Genomic DNA, 6,000 nt, shown 5'->3' on the forward strand with positions numbered 1-6,000 from the left:
AAATCTCACCTATCCATAAATTTTCTAAAACTATGAATCATATAGTTCTAAAAGTCATAAAATATACCAACTTAGAAAATACAATTTATTTACAAAGAAGAATATAAATTCTTCTCAAAAATCAAGGCTCCATTTTGAATTTTTTCACATCGAAGGCTTAATGGATTAGAAGCTATAATGCTCATGTATCACCATAGGTTGAAATATCTTCCATAAGTTTCATTTTAGCATGAAAAATCTTTATAACTCACAATTCCAAACTGCGACCATCCTCCCTTAACTGTTGTCTAAGTCCCAAAGTCACATTTCAGGATCTTAGACAAGTGGTTAGAAAATGCGACCTGCATTGGAATGTGACTATGTGACTGGCCCAAGTCACTTTATTCATTTGCGACCACTACCACCATCATATTTCTCATATGTGATGTCTCCCCAAGTCACTAATAACATCTCCATTCCTCGGTAATGTAACCAGAAAATTTGACTTGATATAAAGCTATGGGATGTTACGATATCACAAGTCACATTTGTAAGCCTCTCCAATGGATGATTGTAGATGTGATTTGTGCTACTACTCAAAAGTACATCCGTGAATGCCACTCAAAGGTGCAACTAAGCCTATGGATGCAAATTGTGACCTGACTAAAGAACAGAGGTCTAGGACGGCTTTGGTAAAATGTTAGTCACAACTATTGGCATGAGAACTTCCTAAGTTAATTGGTTGCAATGTTGACAGAAGGAGGTGAAGATGAAACTTCGTTGCATGTCAATATTAATGGTGTTGCAACAATCATTAGCAAGGTATCAAACCATACATCAACTAGAAAAACTATTGTTGCTTTATATGTCATTGCAATGTCATTATGAGATGAGCAAAAGATTATTTACACTTCTCTAATCAAGGATCTTAGCAATCAAAATTTATGGAATTTAACAAGGAGTTCTTAGATGTTGGACTAATGACTTGTGATTTCACGAGTCCACCAAATGTAGCTTTCTTGATGATGTCAACTGACATTTTATAGAACATGCAAAAAATGTTTTCTAAGGTTATGTGAGAAGTGGCTTGGATAATCTTTGATGAAGTACATTACATGCATGATAGAGAAAAAGGGTGTGGTATGGGAAGAGAGCATTATAATGGCTCCCAAAAATTCATGATTTGTATTCCTCTTTACAACCATGCCAAATCCAAGATATTTTTTTGATTGGGTTGCAAAGGTACACCAATAGCCTTGTCACATTATTTATATAAATTACCGGCTCACACCGTTGTAGTACTATCCCTTCCCCTTTTGGGGAGATGGCTTCATTTATATTCCCAAGGACTTATTATTTGTTGAAGCTCATGAAAGCACACTGAAAAAAGTGTAGGAGTTGTTGAACTGCTTTATAAATGGTGTGCGACTTTTAGATCTAGAAGATTACATGCATGTACAAAGTAGGTCATATAAGAAGGTTGATCGCTGAATAGAAACCCTTGAAGGATTGCTTTCTAAACATGTTGTTTTCAAACCTCCCATTCTCCAGATGCACCCAAAAGTACTAAGAAAGAAGGAATAGCTAACAGTAATGGTCCATGCTACCCAAAAGGAGGTTTGTGCTTCGACATCATTGGATTTCAAAGATGAGTTGAAGAATTAAAATTGTGTACTTCAGAGATTAGGGTATGCAACAAGTGATGATGTTGTGGAGCTTAGAGGGAAGGTTGCATGTGAAATTAGTAGTGCTAATGATTTAGATATTACAAAACTCATGTTCAATGGCATGTTCAGGGTTTCCATAGTTGAACAATTGGTTTCTCTCTTGTTATATTTTGTCTGGAAAGAGAAATTGAAATACACGCAAAAAATAAGGGAGGACCTTGAAAATCAGGTGTCTCAATTACATGACATTGCTAAAAGGATAAGAAAAATATAACTTGAATGAAAAGGCTCCTTATAAATCATACTAAAAATGTGTAACAAATTCTAGACAGTAGTGGTAGTGTTGTTATACTGGATGAAGTAGTAAGAGGTGATATTAAGAATAACATTAATAATGTTGTTGTTGAATCTCTTCGAACTCTCTGCCTTGCTTATATAGGCTTGGAAGATAATTTGGATCCAGAGTGATAAACCATTCCTACAAATGCCTATACATGTATATGAATTCTTAGCATCAAGGATACTATGCGTCCTGGTATCAAAGAAGATGCGAACTCTATAGAACTATGGGTATTATAGTGGGGATGGTCATGGGTGAAAATATTAACATAGTGAAAGTAAATCGCACCAGAATGTGGCACGAAAAATGAAAGGCTTGATTTTCATGAATAGAACTTATAAGAGATGAATAATCAGATACCAAAGATTTATGTTATGACAAGGTATTCACCATTGGAAAAGAACACTGTGATGAAATAGTTGTTCACAAATCTGGGAGAATTTGTTGTTGTGATAGGTGATGCAACAAATGATGCACCGGCTTTGTATGAAGATAACATTGGGATTGTTATGGGAATTTCTAGGACTAAGGTTTCAAAGAGAGAGTGCATACATTGCATTTATAATAAATTCAATTAAAGAGTAATTGAGCCTAAATGACATACCATCTTGGGATGTTTTTGCTTATCTTTATTGGATTTCTACTAGTTTGCAAGTCTTAACAAAATTTATGGCAAAAGAAAAGGAGTTGATGGTATCCTACAATTCTTTCCTCTTACAAAGATAATAGTTATGCCTATGGAACTGAGGGACCTTCCAACTAAGATCAAGTGGGTACTTTGGAGCTCATTAAAATTCAAGGGAAGACAAACGTAATTACCTCAGGATATCAGACAAATTTGGTGGAACTCTCTGAAGAAATATCCTCCTCCCTATATTCAAAGAAGTGGGAATCTTGCATTAGAACCAATGAAACTACATGTTGGGTTTCATTGCAACATAATGAGGTTCTATTTAACATATATTCCGTTACTTTTGGGAAATAAATGTGGCCATTAAAACTGTAAATGATTTAGAATTTTGGCCAAAGAGGCATTATTCATGAGGAGGTTTTATTCGTAGGTATATGTATGATGGAAACACCCTCGATATTTTACACCAATTGATGAATTAATTCTTGGATCATGACTTAGATTTCTTGTTGTAGATACCTTGATAACATGGCACCATAGTGATGGAACTATCGTAACAACCCCGACTAAAAATTCATGTTAAAAAAATATAAGACCAAGGTCATGGGACATGTATTCCAAGCTAAATGTTGGGGAAAACATCCTAGTGGGTGTTCATTTGGTATATTAATGGCTATGGGAATTGGAAAAGGAAATGGAAAAGGATTTTGAAAGGAAATAGACATTAATTAACATTTTATTTATGAAAATAATGGAAAATAGGAGAAAAGGAAGGTGAAAGGTCACAAGTTGCATCTGAGGAGTAAAATGAAGGAAAAATAATGGAAATTGAAGAAAATAGAGGTCTCATTAATAAAAAGGATTATGAGGATCAATTGGTAGCTTTTGTCAGAGTTAGGTTTTTGACAGCTCAGTATTGGAGCTCTCTCATTCTACTCTCTCTCTCATACTCTTGGACACTTCAAGTTTTCTTGAAGCACTCTTGGAGGAGTGTGGCATACATGGGATTTGGAGAAAGAAGGCAAAGGAAGAGAAACAAAGTGCAAGAGGACAATGGGATCAACATCTACAGTGGGTTTCTCTTGCAGTTACTGAGTTTCATATATGATTTCCTTGCTATTTTTTCCATGCATGACACATGCATGTAGTTTCTTGGTTATGATCTATCATTGGCATGGAGGATTTCCTGGCTTGACACTTGTTTGGACTAGCATTGGCATTTCTTGGATAGCCATGTTGTTGTAGGTTTTACTTTTTTTTTTATAGTTAGTGCTCATGTTCCTTTGGATGTGGGTTGAGTTACTAGTTCCTAGAGCCTTGTTTGGAAAATTTCTTTGGAATCCCTATAAAAACTTGGGTTAAGTTACTAGTCCTGGAAACCTTGGTTGGAAAAACACTTTGGAGCCCTTAGTGCATTGAGTTACTAGAATGCTTTGGAGCTCGACGATAGTTGTGGGTTCAGTTACTAGTCCTAGAAGCCTTAGTTGTAACAAACACTCTGAAGCCCTAGACAACTTGGGTAGAGTCCAATCTAGTGATGGTTAGTGATGTCCGACCATGAGGTGGAATTACTGGTTGAGGGTTGAGCTAGTTTTTTCCTTGGATGACCTGGTTTTTCTTTCTTGGTTTATTCCATGAGATCCCAAATTCAAGCTTGGAATATGGCACGAGGGTGACTGACTGAAAGAAATATTTGTTTCATCCCAGTCTATGGTCGGGTGGTACATGGAAGTCCTTGACTTAGATGGAATTTTCATATGTTAATAAGAGGTGTTTCCTATTGTTATCTATGAACATATGTATTTATTACAATGGTGACCTTATGGATGATTTTCCATGGTTTATATGTTGGTTATTATTGGTATATATTATGCTTATTAGTTGTTTATATGCTAGTTATATGACATATATTTTTTATGTCTCTTGACATATTTGATGAATATGTGATTGGTTATTGAATGCATGACTGAATAGATATTATTGTAGCTAACATGAGAGGGCATTATACCTTCTTGACGATTCTCAGATAAATATGAGATCCCTATGTTCAAATATTTTGTTATGACCTATAGATTTCATGTTTACGATATGTTTGATGAAATTCTTGTCATGGTTAGTAGGGATCAGATCAAGTCCTTGATCAAATGTTTGCATCGGTACCTTATATCATTTTTAATTATCTTTTCTGGAGGTTTCATAAGGTTATGGGTAGTGGCCTGAGCCCTAACCCTGAAAAGTGGCACAAAATTTGGGGTCAATGGCACATAACTATCTAGAAAAGGCCAAAATCGCATGCAGGCCTGGTTGTGGGAGTGACTGATGTTGAATTTCCATGATCTTGGGTCTAGGTTAGAGTCTTAAAATCTATGGCGCTACCAAACCAAGAATCTCAACAAGAACTACTTTGCACAACGGAAAATATAGAGCAGTAAATCACATATGCACAAGTATATACAATTTTTAACAAATATTGTACAAAAATGTATAACCCAACCTTCATTATATTGAACCAAATCTGAATAATACAATAGTCTATGGTATACAAGATACAATGAAAAAATTCGCTACAACTTCTATGTAATATATTGTCTTGTCAGTTCTTCGCTCCCATATTGCTCACTAGCTACCCTTTAGTCCTTCAAAGGACAACACATCAAGACTCCAGGAGGGATTCCACCTAACACTGTTGCAAGTCACTTATGCTACATGTACACGGGCTAATCCAATCTGCTCTCTAGGTTGGCCAATACCTGAGCTCCAATATGCCAATCTAGCAGTCACTTTGGTCCATAAAAGTGATGCTCATTAGGCTCAAACTTCACCTAACCTTCAACTCTCTTCATCACTTCAAGATAGCTTGTCTACGACTGCTTTTGGTAGCCAACACACTGCCTGCCACCATATCAATGACACCCAATAATTCACTGTAAGTTCTACCCCTAGGATGGACTTTTCAAATTCCTCCAAATAGCACCCACGGGCTGCTAACAAAACTGATCCAAATTAGGTAACAAACTATGACCCAACACAAGGTTATGTTGCTCCAAGTCTGTTGTGTTACTGTTGTTCCAAACTGTGACTAGTTAGGACATCCAACATGTACCAAAACAACCCTTAATGACTGTGACCTCAGCAAGGAAGGGTCCTCCCAACCTCTGTTATTGTTATGCGCACTTTGCAGCCCTTAACGTCTCCAAGTTGTCCCTCTTTTAGGTTGGTAAGGCCTGTGACCTACCACAATTCCTTGTTGTCATCTACAACCAACCCAAAATAGACTTCCCTTACCTATTTTCACTGCCCAACAAACGTGCATCCAACCCTCTTTTACTTGGCCTCCATGCAAGTAATTTTCCCTTCAAATAGTCCCTAGAAGGCTCCACGTT

General features: G+C 36.5%; 1 pseudogene; it reads left to right on the forward strand.

Annotated features, from left to right (window-relative positions):
- Positions 1-726: 726 nt before the first annotated feature.
- On the forward strand, positions 727-1,929 carry LOC149146334 (DExH-box ATP-dependent RNA helicase DExH9-like; annotated as a pseudogene).
- The last annotated feature ends 4,071 nt before the right edge of the window (positions 1,930-6,000 follow it).

The sequence above is a fragment of the Pinus tabuliformis genome, chromosome X (genome assembly GCF_031772625.1).
Source record: "Pinus tabuliformis cultivar Carrire ecotype Pingquan chromosome X, CPIR1, whole genome shotgun sequence".
Classification (NCBI taxonomy): domain Eukaryota; kingdom Viridiplantae; phylum Streptophyta; class Pinopsida; order Pinales; family Pinaceae; genus Pinus; species Pinus tabuliformis.